At 41.4% G+C, this 19187-nt stretch overlaps 1 protein-coding gene across 6 annotated transcripts in view; it reads left to right on the forward strand.

Moving 5' to 3' along the window:
* TRMT12 (tRNA methyltransferase 12 homolog) overlaps window positions 1-19187 on the forward strand; it is a 64729-nt gene that overhangs the window by 25002 nt on the left and 20540 nt on the right. The window lies entirely within an intron of this gene.

Below are 19187 nucleotides of genomic sequence, written 5' to 3' on the forward strand. Positions count from 1 at the left end.
TGCTGGCTACAGCTATGGCATATTTGGGTTCCTGGCTATCTGATGCCAATCCAAATGGCTGTGAAAACTTCTGACACTTATAGTCCCCTTATCTTGATCCTCTAGGTTTCTTTAACTGATAAACTCAATGGAAAATAGCACAGGCTTCGTGATGGCAGAGACATCCTCTGTCTCATTCACCCCTGTATCCCTTAGATTTAGATTGTAAGCACATACTATGTGCTCATTAAATTGTTTCCTAATAAATGAATCAGCCAGGTTTAATGACATTTCAAACGAAGCACTCCTACCGCCACCAACAAATATCCTGAGCATCTCAAACTCAGATTTGCAGTGTAAATAATATGTAAATAAGTAGATGGTATTTTATTAAAAAGGAAAAAACCACTGAGAGTCCTCAGAGAGGAACACAGGTAAATCAATTTACTTGTTAAAAAGATTAGGCTAAATGAACACAAAGGTCCATTTCGTTATAAAATTCTGATTCCAGGATGTTAGGCGATTGGAATAGTAGGTAGATGAGCTTACTGAGAAGTCATTGGGTTCATGGGACAATGGTGCAATTGACACCCCAATTTAGTATTGACTTTTCCCAGGACATTAGCAAGGACTTTGCACTAATTGGTTTTAAAGCTTGATGACTACAGCATTCCTGTTAATAGATCATCTTGTAGCTTAGGAACAGTTTTTCAGAGAGACTCAAAAGAAAGTCCTGAATTCTTTCTCATCAGTACCAGCTTATGATGACAAGGCCAAGTGCTAGAGTAGAAAGAACACTGGTTCTGGAGCCAGGATTGGGACGAGTCCTAGCTCTCTACCTGCACTATCTGTATGGCCTTAGATCCATCATCTACCTCCTGTGAGATTTAATTTTTCTCCATATGTAAGTAAAACTTTACCAAGTAATCTCTAAAATCCCTTCAAGTTCTGAAGAGTCATGATTCTAAGAGACTGTAAAAGCTTATAAACATGCATGTGTTATTCCTGTGCTTTAAAATTCCCAGGGCTGGGAATTCCCTGGCAGTGCAGTGGTTAGGGCTTCGCACTTCCACTAAAGGGGGCACGGGTTTGATCTCTGGTCAGGGAACTAAGATCCCACATGACCAAAAATAAATAAATAAATACAAATTTTAAAAAATAATAAAAAGGGACTTTCCTGGTGGCGCAGTGGTTACGAATCTGCCTGCCAATGCAGGGGACACAGGTTTGATCCCTGGTCCGGGAAGACCCTACATGCTGCGGAGCAACTAAGCCCGCACACTACAACTACTGAAGCCCGCGTGCCCTGGGGCCCACGTGCTGCAACTACTGAAATCTGTACGGCTCGAGCCTATGCTCCAGGACTAGAGAAGCCACTGCAATGAGAAGACCACGCACCACAACGAAGAGTAGCCCCCTCTCGCTGCAACTAGAAGAAAGCCTGTGCGCAGCAACAAAGACCCAACACAGCCAAAATAATAATAATAAAAAATTTAAAAAATAAAATTCCCATGCCTCCCATTGTACTTAAAATCCAGATTCCTTATAGTGATCTAGATCTCTTGTATGGTCTGGCTCTTGCCTGCTTCTCCTGATCTCAACTCCTACCAATTGCTGTTTGTTTTTGGCTGTGCTAGGTGTGTTGCTGCATCGGGATGGAGCATGTACTTTTCCCACTGGCTAGGATAGTCAGCCCCCAGCTCTCTACGTGGCTGGCGACTGATCATTCAAATTCAGCTCAAATGCTACCTTGTGGGAGAGGTCTTTTCTGAACACTCAATGCGAAGTAGACCCCACCCCCCAAGCCCTTCTGTCACTTCATCCTTGCCTTATTTCCTCCACTGTACTTATCATGATCTGAAATCACCTTTTGTAGTTATTTGTTTCTTTGCTAATTGAGGGATTCACCCTACTAGGAGGTGCAGGCATACCTGGAGATACTGCAGGTTCAGCTCCAGTCCATCACAATAAAATGAGCCACACATAGTTTTTTGGTTTTCCCAGTGCATGTAAAGTTATGTTTGCGCTCTACAGTAGCCTATTAAGTGTACAATAGTATTATGTCTAAAAAAACAATGTACTGGCCTTTCTCACCTTCTGGGATGGCCCACACTCTGTGTGTGGAGTGTGTTTCTCTCTAAATAAATCCACTTCTTACCTAAAACAAACAAACAATGTGCGTACCTTAATTAATGAATACTTTATTGCTAAAAAATGCTAACCATCATCTGAGCCTTCAGCAAGTCATCATCTTTTTGCAATCGTAACATCAAAGATCGCTGATCATAGATCACCATCACAAATATCATAGCGAAAACATTTGTGTCTCACAGAGACACAAAGTGAGCAGATCCTGTTGGAAAAACAGTACTGATAGACTTGCTTGAGGCAGGTTTGCCAACCCTCAATTTGTAAAAGATGCAGTGTCTGTGAAGTGCAATAAAGCAAAGGGCACTAAAACAAGGTAAGCCCTACTGCTGTTTGAAAGCAGGAACCTTGTCTAATGCCCCACTGCAGCCCCAGTAACCTAGCCCAGCCTGCCACCAAATTAGATTCTTAATTTACTAATTTCAAGTTCAGTTTTTCTCTCTGCACCAGCATTATTTGTTTGCCCCATTAATGTGTTTTGCATAATCAAGATATGCAAGATCTTTTTTGCATAATCAAGCTACGTCCCCAAATATTAAAATATTCTTGGAAAGAAGAAAAAATAAAAGAAGACATTATTTTAGCTTTAAGAACATATCACTAGGGCTTCCCTGGTGGCGCAGTGGTTGAGAGTCCGCCTGCTGATGCAGGGGACACGGGTTCGTGCCCCGGTCCGGGAAGATCCCACATGCCGCGGAGCGGCTGGGCCCGGTGAGCCATGGCCGCTGAGCCTGCGCGTCCGGAGCCTGTGCTCCGCAACGGGAGAGGCTACAACAGTGAGGGGCCCGCGTACCGAAAAAAAATAAAGAAAGAAAGAACACATCACTAAAATGAATGGATTGGGGCTTGCAAGTACATCACTGAGAAGTGATGGTATTCACTGGCTATCCAAAATAGTAACCTTTATCAATAAGCAATAAAAGGCTTAGATGAGTGCTATCAATTCACATTGAGCTGCTGAAATTATTCTCCAGTAAACATTCACTTTTTTTTACAATCTATAATTTGTCAATGGCTGGAACTCATAAAAACTAGCTTGGTAAATTGTTTGTTTATAACCTGGGGTGTGTTTGTCCAAGAAAATTATTCTTCTCAGTGTTGATATGGCAAGCAAGGCAAAAAAAAATGTACTAAATTTAAGACCCGAATTTAGTACTGTACTAATGTATCAGGTCCCCATGACTCACACTGCTTCTGTAAAAAAGAAAAACATCACCTGTAGATTTCCAGAAAATTATTTCTGGGCAGCATCCCTTCCCTTCCCCTACCCTATCCTCTTGGGCTCCAGTGCTTTTGGATTTCATTTTCGAAAATTTTTTGGTTCTTGCCTTCTCTTCCTTGCCACAGTGTTAGGCAGTATAAACTGGAGAAGGTTTCTGTAAATCCAGTAGGAGGTAAGAGGATGACTCAATCAGGCTGCTTTACGGTTTCTCATCTGCATTCAGCTTCAGTGAAGGAGTTGATGAAATTTTTGCCAAATATTCCAGTGGGCCCCATCAACATTGCAGTAGTCTAAATCTCAGCCCAGAGAGCAGAATTGACTTCATAAATTGCAATCAGAACTTCCAAGAAACATTAAAATGAACAGTATTTTCCAATAAATATTATGTACATGAATGGATGGTTGGAGCTGGATGTGAAGAAGAAGATCATATAAGCCGAACCTTTTATGTCTCACAAGAGAAAACTGATATGTGGAGATTAAATAACATTTCCAAGGTCACACAGTGGTAGAGCCAAGGTTCCAAGTGACTGCTCTTACCAGCAGAGGACAGAAGAACCCATTTCGATGTTCCTCTCACATTGGAGCCAAGGAACTGCTTTACGTTTCTCAATAAACATTTGTTGAATAAATGAGACTCCCTTACCTTCAAGTTCTAGCCTTGTTTTGATCCAAAAACTAAAGTATTTGTGTCTTTGAACTTAAGCTAGACACATATCATCATGACTCAAAACTGACTGTTGATGAATTTTGCTTATTGGTTCAGTGCAGAGGTTTTCCTGCCCATTCCCCTCCCCGCTTGGAGTCCATGGATAGAATTCAAGGAGTCATAAACCTGAATGGGAAAAAATTACATCTTTATTGTCACAAACCTCTAACTGAAATTTAGCAGTATCTTCAATTATGGATAGAGGCAACAAACCACAGTATCATTAACATTGATCACACAGTAGTAATCATAGATGTTTTATATCATATTATCATTTTTGCAGATATCTCAAAATATTATTTATACTCAACATTACTTCAACATTATAGTAGTAGTTATTGGACCCAACATGGACCATGTTATTTAATACATTCTTGAAGAATCATATACATTACTATATCACAAATTTGTTTTTATAACTTTTCAGTAGACATAATAATGGTTATATTATGTTATGTTACGGACATAACAAAGATGTCCATATCCTAATCCTCAGAATGTGAATATGTTACCCTACACGACAAAAGGAACTTTGCCAATGTGATTAAATTAAGGATCTTAACACGATTAGATTATCCTGGGTTATCCAGGTGGGCCCATCAAGTCAGAAAGGTCCTTAACAAGGAAAAAGGGAGAGAGGAGAATCAGAGTGAAGGAGTTGTGACCATGGAATCAGAGTGATGCAATTGCTCACTGGATGCCATAAGTCAAAGAATATGGGCAGCATCTAGAAGCTCAAAAGACATGGAAACAGATTCTCTCCGAGCACCTCCAGAAGGTATGTAGGCCTGTCAATACCTTGATTTTAGTGTCACAAGATCAGTTCTGGATATCTGACATCCAGACCTGTAAGATAATAAATTTGTGTTGTTTTAAGCCATTAGGTTTGTTGTAATTTTTTTACAGCAAAAGGAAATCAATGCAACATTTTACTATCATTCATTATAACTGTCTTCCTTTGTAATTTTCTCTGCAGTTTATTTTTTGCACTTAAAAGAAATTTAGTTCTGCCACTTACTAGCTGTTGTGACCTAGAGCGAATTATTTCCCCTCTGTCTCCTCATCTATAACATGGGAATTAAAAAAGTCCACATCCCAGGGTTGTTGTGAGAATTAAATGTGACAATTTATGTAAAGATCATAGAGAACCAGGCTCACAGTAGGGACCCAAAAAAACGTTCTTTCCATTGCCTGTCTCCCAAAACCCTAATGATTATGGATTTCTTAATCAATTTCAATACTCAGTTTATGACATTATGACATTTTCCAGACCTGAACAGTTCTGTTAAATCTTAATTGCAGCTACTGCTAAAAATATCTTAATTGCAGCTACTGCTAGAAATTTTTTTTTTTGCGGTACGCGGGCCTCTCACTGTTGTGGCCTCTCCCATTGCGGAGCACAGGCTCTGGACGCACAGGCTCAGCAGCCATGGCTCACGGGCCCAGCCGCTCCGCGGCATGTGGGATCTTGCTGGACCGGGGCACGAAGCCGTGTCCCCTGCATTGGCAGGCGTACTCTCAACCGCTGCACCACCAGGGAAGCCTTTACTTTGACTTTGACCTTGAAATATTTAAATACTGACATTGTGTTTAGAAGCCTAGTTCCAGTTTTGATTACTGTTTTCTGAATAGCTCTGGGTAAATAATTTATTGTTTCTATTTATAACATTGCTCCCTTCCTTTTGAGTAAACATTGGTACGTAAGTTCAAATATAATCTATAATTGAGATGGCGATTAAGACAGAATGAAATGATTAGGTATTTTTCCAGAAAGCATGTACAAGAAACATTGTCTTAATGATTAAATTGTACTTAATGAACCCCATATTCTGAAGTAGTCCTTCATTGTTAATTAGGCACCTTTGCAATCATTACCCTTTGGTGTCTAATTCATATCAGGAAGGGTGACATATTAAGCAGCCAGGTTATCCAGGTTTCAAAGGTCCGTGCATTATAAGTCAATAAGCATTTATCAGATTCCTACTTTTCTATCAATTCCTTGAGGGAGGGATTTTGTATTTTCCATTCCTCCCATTTCTGGATAATTTGGACAAATCATCTAGAATGTATTAAATTCAATGACATGTCTTCAAAATTTTTAAAGCAGGATAAGAAAACCCCAACTTGCAAACAGGTTGTTTCACAAAGGTTTCTGTTTTCTTAACATAGTTTTCTATAGAAATATGTGTGTATGTTTCTTTAGAAATAACTATATAAGTAGAGATGATAATAGAAATATATTATTAATATACAATATAAACTCATGACTATTATAATTATGTAATATTCATAAGTAAATGTCATATAAATATATAATATATTGTTTCCAAGCTAGCCCATAAACTCCAGTTGGGCCCATAATAAATAAAGCTACCAGACTGCTACTTGATTTTCAACATCATTACATATATTTTAATATATGACAAGATTCTTAGGGCTTATCACTAGGCCAGGTTTCCTTGCAAAACAAACCTTTGATACACAGCCACTGTTTAAATCCCCAAGCAGGATGCTGAGACTGGATTGGGGGAGAAGAGGAGAGAGACAGCAGGCATGGGGAACGCCTATGATCAGCACTCTGATGGCAGGAAAGGGGACTAAGAGACTTTAGTTTGCACTTATCTGGCTCCTGGGAAATAATATTCATAACAGCCTCTGCCAAAGTTAGTCTTTTTCATTTATAATTTGTTTTCATGCACATCAGGTATGTATAACCTGGGGTCTGTGGGGTGTCTCCTGGAAGAAGTAGAAGTGGAAGAAATTCTGGAGTCCAGAAGTGACTCCTCTGAAATTACAGGCAGAGTCTAGATTATATGTACATTTTTCTGGAGAGGGCCATTCTCAAAGGGCTCTGTGACTCAAGAGCCCAAGAGCTCAGTCTCATCTGTCCCCCCGACCCCATAACCACTTGGTGAGGGGGGATAGAGTAAGCATTTTTGTACCTCAGGACCCTCCCCCAATCAGAGGCCATGGGTAACAGGTGGCCCCTGGTCCCACAAAGTCCACCGACCAGCTGCTCAGGCAGTCAGGAGTGAAAGTACATAGGAGCAGTGAGCAGGACAGCAGGAAATCTGGGAAATGGCAAGCCTATAGTTTTTATCTAAAGGACATAAAGAAATGCCTAGAAAAGGCACAGTCACTCCCTCAAAGAGCTCATACCCTTGTTGGGGTATGGGGAGGTAGAAGTTAGGATAAACACAAAAAACTATAAGTTGGCTGGAGGTTAAGTGCTATTATATGCATCTGGCCATATTTCACGGTCATTATCTCAGTGTACGTAGTAGGGGCCCCATACGCATGTTGTTTGCATATCATGTTGATGGCAAAAACCCTGGGGATAAAAATAGAATACGTGATCAGTGTGTGGTGCTGCTCACTGCCTAGGTGGTTAAAGAGGATAGAATAATTGGGGAAAAGCCAGAGAGAGACAGATTTGGCTGCATCAGAAAAGATGAGCAACACTTTTAGGAAGCAAAGATGCAGCTGAGTGAATGTTTAGACAGATAGTGGGGGCAATAGTGATATTCATGTGCTTAAAACTTGGGGGGGGATAAATTGGGAAATGGGGATTGACATATACACACTACTATATATAAAATAGATAACTAATAAGCACCAACTGTGTAGCACAGGAACTCTACTGAATACTCTGTAATGACCTGTATGGGAATAGAATCTAAAAAAGAGTGGATAGGGACTTCCCTCGTGGTCCAGTTGTTAAGACTCTGCGCTTCCACTGCAGAGGGCGTGGGTTCAACCCCTGGTCTGGGAACTAAGATCCCGCATGCCGCATGGCCAAAAATAAATTAATTAATTAAAAAGAGTGGATATATGTATATGTATAACTGCTTAATGTTGCTGTGCAGCAGAAACTAGCACAACATTGTAAATCAACTATCCTCCAATAAAAATTAACTTAAAAAACCCCCGTAGCTTACATCTTCATTTGTTTCTCTGTTAATTGGTTGTGCAGCATAGTGCAATGGTTGAGAGCAAAAGCTATAGAACCAGACTAACAGGATGCAGAATCACACAGGTCTCCTCTAGCTGTGTGATCTTGGGTATGTCCTTTAACTTTCCTAAGCCTTCATTTACTCATCTATAAAAATGGAGAAAATGGCAGTATAATTTACCACTACCAGCTAGGGTTGCTCTAAGGATTAAATGAGTCAATAAATATAGAGTAATTAGAACAGTGCCTTTCAGAACATTATAAATTTATTTATTCCTGCTATTAATATTATCTTTCACTTCTGGTCTGGCCAACTATCTACTTTACCTTTTTTAAAAGCCTGAAAATTATTTTTAAAGTTACAGAAAATTTTCTAAACATATGACTATTTGCATAATTATTTTCCTTAAAATCAAACAAGGCAATGTGCTTGGATGAAAATATAATAGATTTTTCTAGGATATATCCCCAAAATACTAATGCTTGACCCTATTTAATGATGTCTGATAAAATGAGTTTGGCATCAACAATATTTCAAAACAACTATAACATCCTTGGGTGAATTAAAACTGATTAAAAATTTTTTTTATTGAAGTATAGTTGATTTACAATGTTATGTTAATTTCAGGTGTACAGCAAAGTGATTCAGATATATATATATAATTCTTTTTCAGATTCTTTGCCATTATAGATTATTACAAGATATTGAATATAGTTCCCTGTGCTATACAGTAGGTCCTTGTTTATTTTATATATAGTAGTGTATATCTGTTAATCACAAACTCCTAAGTTATCTCCACCCCCTTCCCCTTTGGTAACCATAGGTTTGTTTTTTATGTCTGTGAGTCTGTTTCTGTTTTGTAAATAAGTTCATTTGTATCATTTTTTTTAGATTGCACATATAAGCCATATCATATGATATTTGTCTTTCTCTGTCCAACTTACTTCACTTAGTATGATTAGCTCCAGGTCCATCCATGTTGCTGTAAATGGCATTATTCATTCTTCTTTATGGCTGAGTAATATTCCATTGTATATATATCACATCTTCTTTACCCATTCATCTATTGATGGACACTCAGGTTGCTTCCATGTCTTGGCTATTAAATAGTGCTGCTATGAACACTGGGGTGCTTGTATCTTTTCGAATTAGAGTTTTTGTCTTTTCTGGATATATGCCCAGTAGTGGGATTGCTGGATCATATGGTTTTTAAAGTAACCTTCATACTGTTCCTCATAGTGGCTGCACCAATTTACATTCCCACCGACAGTGTAGGAGGGTTCCCTTTTCTCCAAACCCTCTCCAGCATTCATTATTTGTAGACTTTTTGATGATGGCCATTCTGACTGGTGTGAGGTGATGCATCATTGTAGTAAAACGGATTATTTATTTATTTGGCTGCGTTGGGTGTTTGTTGCTGCACGCGGGGCTTTCTCTAGTTGCGGCGAGCAGGGGCTACTCTTCGTTGCGGAGCACAGGCTCTAGGCACATGGGCTTCAGTAGTTGTGGCACGCGGGCTCGGTAGTTGTGGCTCACGGACTCTAGAGTGCAGGCTCAGTAGTTGTGGTGCACGGGCTTAGTTGCTCCGCGTCATGTGGGATCTTCCCAGACCAGGGCTTGAACCCGTGTCCCCTGCATCAGCAGGCGCATTCTTAACTACTGTGCCACCAGGGAAGTCCCTAAAACTGATTTTTTTTTTTTTTTTTTTTTTTTGCGGTACGCGGGCCTCTTACTGTTGTGGCCTCTCCCGTCGCGAGGCTCAGGCTCCGGATGCGCAGGCTCAGTGGCCATGGCTCACGGACCCAGCTGCTCCGTGGCACGTGGGATCTTCCTGGACCGGGGCACGAACCCGTGTCCCCTGCATCGGCAGGCAGACTCTCAACCACTGTGCCACCAGGGAAGCCCCCCTAAAACTGATTTTTAATAGAAATAGTTGTCTGGGGACCTATATGGGTGGGCAATGACAGCATCATATGATTATAAGTCCAGGCACGTGCTCTACAGCCTGTAGAGAACTGTAGAGAACTGTAGAGAACAACCAAGAGAACAGGCTAGAACAGAGAATTTTCTTGTTTTAAACTTTTGCTTTTTTAAGCTATGTTAAGGCAACCACCAAATGTATGGAAAATATTGCTAGCTGCTTAACTACAATATTCTCTTTCTTTTGTGATTATTGAGTACATGTAGAGTTGCATTGAGAATTTATATTAATTATAATTAATTTATGTAATTATATGAACTTATATTGTATGTAGACTGCTATAACCCTTACTTTATCCCAGAGGTCTAAAAATTTTTAATTAGGCACACATCTATCATTCAGATTGAGGACCCCAATATATGTATATTCACTTCTTTTTAAACTAGATATGCACATAGTATTGTACCACTGTATTACATACATTATAAACATACACAAAGATAGAACTTCACAAAGCATGAGTTAAAATATTTGTTAAAGGTCTGCATTAGTTTCCTACTGCTGCTGTAACAAGTACCACAAACTTAGTTGCTTACAACACAAATTTGATCTCCTATGGTTCTGGAAGTCAGAATCTAAGATCGAGTTGATGATAGGGCTGAAGACTTCAAAGGAGAATCCATTTCCTTGCCTCTTCCAGCTTCTAGAAGCCACCTACATTCCAGCCCCTTCCTCACAGCATTCCAACCTCTTGCTTCTGTTTTCACATCTCCTACTATTGACTTTGAGCCATGTACCTCCCTCTTCTAAGGGCCCCTGTTATCACACTGGGCCCACCCAGCTAATCCAGGAAAATCTCCCCATCTCAAAATCCTTAATCACACCCACAAATTTCCGTTTACTGTGTAAGGTAACATATTCACAAGTTCTGGGGATTAGGAATCTCCTGTGTTGCATGAACCTTGCTATAGAGATGACCAATCTGGACACACCAGAGGGGCCAAGTCCAGGGAGCTTCACCAGAAGGTCCTCCTGGACCATCCTATTTCAGGCTAGCAAGTCCTGATGGACTCTGAACACATATTGTTATTCATGTAATTTGTTAGGACTCAGGAAAACAAGCAGTAAACACATGAAAGGAGGATTGATTCTCGATCATTTCCTGGTGTAACCACATGAGAAAAGATGTACAAGTCTGAGAGGACTGGATCTTTGAGCACAGGATGGCTCAGCTGAACTCCTGGAGGAACAAACCTGGGGGATATGACCTTGATGGGGGTCAATATCTTGCGTGGTTCCCATCACATTCTGCATTAAATCCAAGGCCTTCTGCACTGCCCACAGGCCATTCGGGATCTGACCCTCGTCTCTCTGTCATCCTCTCCCTGAGCACCCCCTAGTGATCCTTTTGGTGCTAGCACGATCAAAGTCCATTTAGCTGTCCTCTCAATCACACACCTTTCCGCCGCCCTAAAGACCTCCTGGCACAGGAACTTTGTGAACAAACTCCTCGTTTAAGGACCTCATCCCACCTGGCTGCCTTAATGAAACATCCCCTCCGATTATGGGTTCTCCTCTCTACCCTTTTGGTAACATTAGTAATTCTGTATCTATTCTGGTGATCATGAGCTACATAATTCGTGGAGCTCAGTGCAAAATGAAAAATGAGGGGTCCCTTGATAGAAAATTATTAAGAATTTCAAGACAGCAAAGCAGAGTGTTAAACCAAGAACAGGGCTATTTTAAGCCCCCGGCCATGTGCTGTTGCACAGGCTGCACACCCATGAAGCTGGCCCTTGACCCTAGCGTGGGTCTTCTAAGGACCCCGAGGAGAGAAACTCACCTGTAATCCACATGTTCCCCAGACCTAGGTCAGGGCCCCTTCCCATCGGAACACAAAAATGACAGTGGAGTAGCTGCACAAACGAATGAATAAGCGATGTTGAAGATAGTTTCTATTTTATAGAAGATTGTATGTCTAGGTTTCCTATTATATATGTGAGTTTCCTAGGGCTCCCGGAACAAATGACTACAATGTTGGTGGCTTAAAACAGCAGAAATTCATTCTCTCATAGCTCTGGAGGCTAGAAGTCTGAAATCAAGGTGTCACAGGTCCCTGCTTCCTTTGAAGGCTCCAAGGAAGGACCTGTCCTTGCCTCTTCCCAGCTTCTGGGGCTCCAGCAATCATTGGGGTTTCTTGGCTTGTGGCTGCTTCACTCCAGTCTCTGACTCCATCATCACATGGCCTTCTTTCCTCTGTGTGAATCTTTGTGCATCCTCTTCTCTTCTTATAAGGACAGTAGTCATTGGATTTAGCACCCACCCTAATCCAGTATGACCTCATCTTAACTAATTACATCTGCTAAGACCCTATTTCCAAATAAGGTTACATCCTGAGATTCCAAGTGGACATGAGTGAGAGACAGAACACTATTCCACCCACTACATTTATTATAGAACATTCTTCAGAATGTGGCAAGAATATTATCTGCTGATAGATATTTAACAGTTCATATGAATTGGAACTTAATTGTATTTGCCTTGGGAACCTTAAAGGATACATAAAGCCATACAAGTTGTAGAGAGGCATGTATAACAAATATACATTAAGTATAACCTGGAGAACTAAAAAAAAAATTGAATGTGGTCATGTAAGCCATATAAATTATAGTTGGAGCATCTTAGAAATGTGAAAGGCAACAAAAAGTGTTGGGGAAAGGAATAGGAAGACATTTTTTCATAAAGTAAGGTGAAATCCAGGAACTGCTATGTTTTCTGCCAGGTATGTGTTTGTAAATTGCTGGAACCTAACTGGCTGGAGTTCCTAGGCGGTTTCCCTCCTCTCTGGAGAGACTAGGGTAAAATCTAGGTGTTTAGAATGCCTTTGGGGCTCAGCAGTTTACATAAATTGTTTATTAAGGGTTAGGAACAATGTATCACTTTGCATGTGGTAAGTAGATAAGGATCTGAGAGGCCCTTTGGGGGTTTCATTAAAATAAACTGTTGACATTTAGCAGTTCCTGGCTGGACCATTGTTTCATTAATTGTTTAAACTATTATAGAAGCCTAGAGGGTTTAAGGATTTTTTTCACCTTCATTGAGGTATGAAATAGCGATGAATAAAATTGTAATATATTTAGAGTGTACAACATGATGATTTGATATATGTCTACATTGTGAAAGGATTCCCACAAACAAATTAATTAAAACATCCATCACCTCATATACTTTTTTTTTCTTGGCGCCATCACATAAGATCTACTCTTAGCTAATTTCAAGTATACAATACTCTTAACTATGTCAGCATGCCATACATTAGGTCCTCAGAACTTATTCATCTTATAACTGAAAGTTTATACGCCTTGACCAACATCTCCCCATTTCCCCCACCTCCCAGCCCCTGACAACCATTATTCTATTCTCTGTTTCTATGAGTTCTCCTTTGTTTGTTTGTTTAGATCCCACTTATAAGTAAAATCATACAGTATTTGTCTTTCTCTGTCTGGCTTATTCCCCTTAGCATAATGCCCTCCAGCTTCATTCAGGTTGTCAAAACAGCAGGTTTTCTTTCTTTTTAATGGCTGAATAATATTCCAGTGTGTGTGTGTGTGTGTGTGTGTGTGTGTGTGTGTGTGTGTGTGTGTATCACATTTTCTTTATCCATTCATCCATCAATGGACAGTTAGGTTGTCTCCATATCTTGGGTATTGTGAATAATGCTGCAGTGAACATGGGGGTGCAGATATCTCTTCCAGACAGTAATTTCATTTCCTTTCAGTATATACCCAGAAGTGGGATTGCTGGATCATATGGTAATTCTATTTTTAATTTCTTGAGGAAACTCCATACTGTTTTCCATAGAGGTTGTACCAGTTTACATTTCCACCAACAGTGTACAAGGTTTCCCTTTTCTCCACACCTTTGCCAGCATTTGTTGTCTCTTGTCTTCTTTTTTTTTTTTAATTTATTTACTTTTGGCTGCATTGGGTCTTCGCTGGGTTGCGCAGGCTTCTCATCGCAGTGGCTTCTTTTGTTGTGGAGCACAGGCTCTAGGTACGTGGGCTTCAGTAGTTGTGGCACACGGGCTTCAGCAGTTATGGCTCTCGGGCTCTAGAGCACAGGCTCAGTTATAGCACACGGGCTTAGCTGCTCCCCGGCATGTGGGATCTTCCCAGACCAGGGCTCGAACCCATGTTCCCCGCATTGGCAGGCGGAACCACTGCACCACCTGGGAAGCCCGTCTCTTGTCTTTTTGATAATAGGCATCCTACCAGGTGTGAGGTGATACCTCATTGTGGTTTTGATTTGCATTTCTCTGATGATTTGTGATCTTGAATACCTCTTCATAAACCTACTGACAATTTGAATGTCTTCTATGGTAAAATGTCTCTTCAGTTCCTTTACCAATTTTTTAATTGGGATATTTGGCTTTTTGTTTTGTTTTGTTTTACTATTGAGTTGTAAACGTTCCTTATATATTTTAGATATTAACCCCTTATCAAATATATGGTTTGCAAATACTTTCTCTCATTCCATAGACTGCCTTTTCATTTTGTTGATATTTTCCTTTGGTGTACAGAAGACTTTTAGTTTTGTTACTGAACTCAGGTTCAGCTGCTCATTGCTCAAGAATCTAACGCTGTGGAACTTCCCCGGTGGTCCAATGGTTAGGACTCTGCGCTTTCACCACTGAGGGCCTGGGTTCAATCCCTGGTTGGGGAACTAGGATCCCACAAGCTGTATGGCATGGCAAAAATAAATAAAACAATAAATAAATCAATAAATCTAACACTGACAGACAAGTGTTGGGTAAAAGGAAAGATAGCTTTATTGAGGATGCTGGCAATCCTAGGGAGAAGGTGGACTCATGTCCCAAAAAACTAATTCTCCCAAATCCCCAGGTTTTGTTCAGAGATTATATAGGGAAAAGAGGAAAGGGCTATGTGCTAGGGAGGGGGTAATCTTCTATTTTCATAGACGATTATTTCCATCACATGGTTCTAAGTAGCTGTCATGTCTCGATTGTGATTGGAACGTTATCTGAGCCATAAATCTCTGGTTAGTTAGTCCTTCTGGTTTTAACTGGTTTGGAGTCTACATGCTTGTGGTCAGCATACAGTTAGCTTCTTCTACTGGGGGGTTTCAATATCTGCAAAACAGCTCAAAGTATATGGGTCAGAATAGTATCTATAGTCCTTGAGGAGAAACTAAAGGTCCTTGACTTTGTTTAATAGCTAAACTATTATTATTTTGTCTTGCTTGACTGCTTTCCTTTGTTTGTGTATTTTCTCATTTTTCTGATTAAATGTATTCTTTGGCTAAAGTTTTTTGTACAGACAAGAGGCAGGCAGAGGACATGGGGTGGGGGAGCAGTCTGTTCCAGGAAGGCTCCATAGGGTCCTGCTCAGTTACAGTTTGATGTAATCTCACTGGTTTAATTTTGCTTTTGTTACCTATGCTTTTAATGTCATATCCAAAGAAATCATTACCAAGAACCAATGTCAAGGAGTTTTCTCCTAGGGATTTTATGGTTTCAGGTCTTACATTTAAGTCTTAATCCATTTGGAGTTCATTTTTGTATATGGTGTAAGGTAAGGGTCCAATTTTATTCGTTTGCATGTGGATATTCAGTTTTCCCAACACCATTTATTGAAGAAAGTATCTTTTTCCCATTGTGTATTCTTGACATCTTTGTTGAAAATTAGTTGACCATATATGTGTGGATGTAAGGTTTTCTTAATGCATTCCATGTAAAAGAAGAAGAGTGTTGCTTAACTAATAAGAGGAATCATGTTTAACGCTCATTTGATAGTAAACTAGGGGACCTGTAGACCTTTCCCTGCCCTGCAGGTGCTGGGCTAGGTTCCTTAGTCGCTCCTTGACTCTGCCTGCCTTTATGTAAGCAGTAGAGATGGAAAGCCTTTCCATTAGAAGTTCTGAGCTACCAAGTAGAGTGCTTCTGTGGGCAGCCACACTGAACTGGGCTGCCCCTTGCCACCTCTTCCACTGATTTCCTCAGGCTGGCCCAGGAAACCAGCACCATCAAAACACCTGAATGTTCTCCTCCAGGTGCACATACCAGACACTGTAGCCCCTCAGTCACCCAACCCTGCAACTTGTGGATTCATTTGTATGGAGCTTTGATGCTCCAGCATTGCCAGTGCCCCTTATTGTCTGGAGTGCACTCTTCCGGTCAAGAGACCCTTTAGGAAGTATTCTAAGATAAATCTCTGGTGCTTGCAGGTTGTGTCCTTGGATTCCTTCTGAGTGCCCCCTTTCATGGGCTGAGTCTCTCAACAGGCCACCCTATCCCAATATACATCAGTTAGCAGAACAGAGCAAGAGATTCCTGTCCAGGGCTGGATTTAGGACAATGGGAAGTTAGCAAGAGTAAACATCATTTATTTAATCATTCATTCATTTATGGGTTCCTTTATTTGTATATTCATTCATTCAAGAAGCATTTATTAAATATTTATTATGTACTGATCACTGTGTTAAGCACTGAGAGATACAGTGATGAACAGGACAAGCAAACTCTCTGACTTGGTGGAAAGAAATGAAAATACACAATATAAAAGTAATGAACAAATGAAGAAGATAACAGGTTATGAGAATGCACTCAGGAAATTAGCATGATGTTGAGAAAATGCAACTTGGAAAAGACACTTTAATCAAGATGGGCAAGTAAGGCTTCTCTGAATGAGGAAGTAATGTTTGAGCTGAGACTCAAGGATGAGAAGGAGGGAACCATGTGCAGATCTGAGGAAGAGCATCCCCAAGAGAAAAAGCTGATATAAGAGCTGACAGACAGCAGAGGCTGGGACCGTTTTGTGCAGCTGGGCAGTAGTCAGATCATGCTGGGCTTTGTGGAGCATGTAAGTTAGATTTTATCCTAAAAGCAATGAGAAGACATTGGAGGGTTTTAAGTTGGGGGAGAGACATGATTAGACGTGTTTTAAAATGAGAGCCGTGGTTGCTGCCTAGAGAATGAATTCTAGGTATAAATGGGGACTCCAGTTTAAGGCCAGAGGAATCTGGGCAGGAGGTGCTGGTGACTTAAACTAGGCTGAAGACAATGGGGATGGAGAGTTGAGGACACAAGGTATGTATGTTTTGAACCTAGAACAAATGGAACCTGCTGAAGGATCGTTGTAAGGATTGGGAAAGGGAAGATGCATGGACAACTCCTACAGCTTGTTCTTGAAAAGCTGGGCAGGTGGCAGTGCCATTTCCTGGGATGGAGCCCCCGGGGGGCAGGGTTGGGGGCTGCCCCAGGGATCTCCCCCTGGCGCCCTGTGAACTGATCAGGTGCAGACTGGGAATGCCTCTCCACAGATGTGCTCTCCTCCCCTCGTTGATATTAAACCCCTGTGGCCATCTCGGCACTGTCCTCTCCTGTAAATCTCCCAACAACTGTGAAGTGGGTTCTAGTATACCTAATTCCCAAGTCAAAAAACAGAATAAGAGGGCTTCCCTGGTGGCGCAGTGGTTGAGAGTCCGCCTGCCGATGCAGGGGACATGGGTTCGTGCCCCGGTCCGGGAAGATCCCACATGCCGTGGATAGGCTGGGCCCGTGAGCCATGGCCGCTGGGCCTGCGCGTCCGGAGCCTGTGCTCCGCAACGAGAGAGGCCACAGCAGTGAGAGGCCCGCGTACCGCAAAAAAAAAAAAAAAAAAAACCCAAAAACATGATAGGGGTCCATTCCTTCAAGGTTTCAACAAGGTCAGATCAGCACGTACACAGCGAGCCCCTATGGCGTTGGCACCTGGGAAGGGAGGCTTATCACTGAAGGAGGACTAACACAGCCATCCCAGGAAGGGAGGCATTTCATCTTTATCTTTAAAATCAACATTCTGTACTTTTGGCCAATGCACCCTTTTCTTTATTTGTCGAAGAAGATGTATGATGTATGTTTGATAAGCCACAAAACAGGCTGTTCTAGGTAGCATGTTAAAGTTCAATTTAAGTAATGTAGAAGCCAGAATGACTTCCTCTTACCTCGGTATGTGAAAATTTCTTCCATCAGCAGGAAGCCTGGGGGCAAGATTTAAAAAGGGAAATTCTGCAAAAATTTGGGATCGGGGAAATGAGAGAGGAGAAAGGTGCTATAGGTCCTGGGTGAAGAGGGAAACAGCCCCCACATTCCAGAATGGCCCCTGGGTTTGTCTGGGCAAATGAAAAGACAGGGAGGCTCCCCCAAAGTCCCCTGACCCACCCAAGTGCGGTGGGAGCCCCAGGAGGCCAGGCAGATGCAGACAATCGTAGTCGCAGCTGAAACCTCGTTACCCAATACTTCGGCATCATCATGATTTTGAAATCATGTCAAAGTTCCAGGTGTCAGGAGGGTCTCCAAAACTATGGCCTAATCCTCAGTGGGAAGATCTCCAGGAATGAGTTTAATTTTCTATCAGTTGGGAGGAAGGGAACCTTGAAGTTAGAAATTAAGTTGAATTACAGAAAATAAAGCAGTCCCTACTTGTTCTAAATGTAGTGGGTAAGTGTCCGGGGCCATTCATGGCCCAGAGAGGAGTTTTTATGGGAAAAGTGTGTTTTGGCCCTGTCCTATTTAATTTTCTGTCTTGAGCTGCACTGACGTAGTTGGCATAGGGAAATGTAATGCTGGAGTTTTCTTTTCTTATTTTGATTTACACAAGAAATGTTACATTTTGGAAAATCCTCAGTCAGCAACCACTTGGTTTAAAAAAAGGATCCAATCACATTTTCAGAGATTTCCTATTAGGCTTACTTAAGACAAATGGGTTGAGTGACAGGTGATTCTTTTGGAAACTCAAAGGAGGGCTAAGGTGACGCCTAACCGTAGGGTGTGTGTCTTTGCCTGCTGCCTGCTGCTACTGACCGTGCTGCCACCATCTGATAGCCAGGCTGCCCTTTCATTCCTTCCCTTCTTATGACTAAGGGCAGTGTTCTTGTCCTAGAGCCAGTTTCTTCTTGTGGGATATTTCTTTATGCTTTTGCTCTATGCTACCAAAATGAGATCTAAACCAATAAAGTGGAATACTCCTGAGGTTGGAGGGTGAATGTAGAATGACTAAGACAGGGAGGCTGGGACATGAGCCTGTAGCTTTGTGCTTTGCTCTTCCATTCAGGCAGTTTTTGTTTGTTTGTTTGTTTGTTTCCTGGCTGCACTGTGCAGCTTGTGGGATCCTAGTTCCACTACCAGGGACCGAACCTGGGCCACATCAGTGAAAGCAGCGAGTCCTAACCACTGGACAGCCAGGAACTCTCCCATTC

This window comes from Tursiops truncatus, chromosome 17, assembly GCF_011762595.2.
Source record: "Tursiops truncatus isolate mTurTru1 chromosome 17, mTurTru1.mat.Y, whole genome shotgun sequence".
In the NCBI taxonomy this organism is placed as follows: domain Eukaryota; kingdom Metazoa; phylum Chordata; class Mammalia; order Artiodactyla; family Delphinidae; genus Tursiops; species Tursiops truncatus.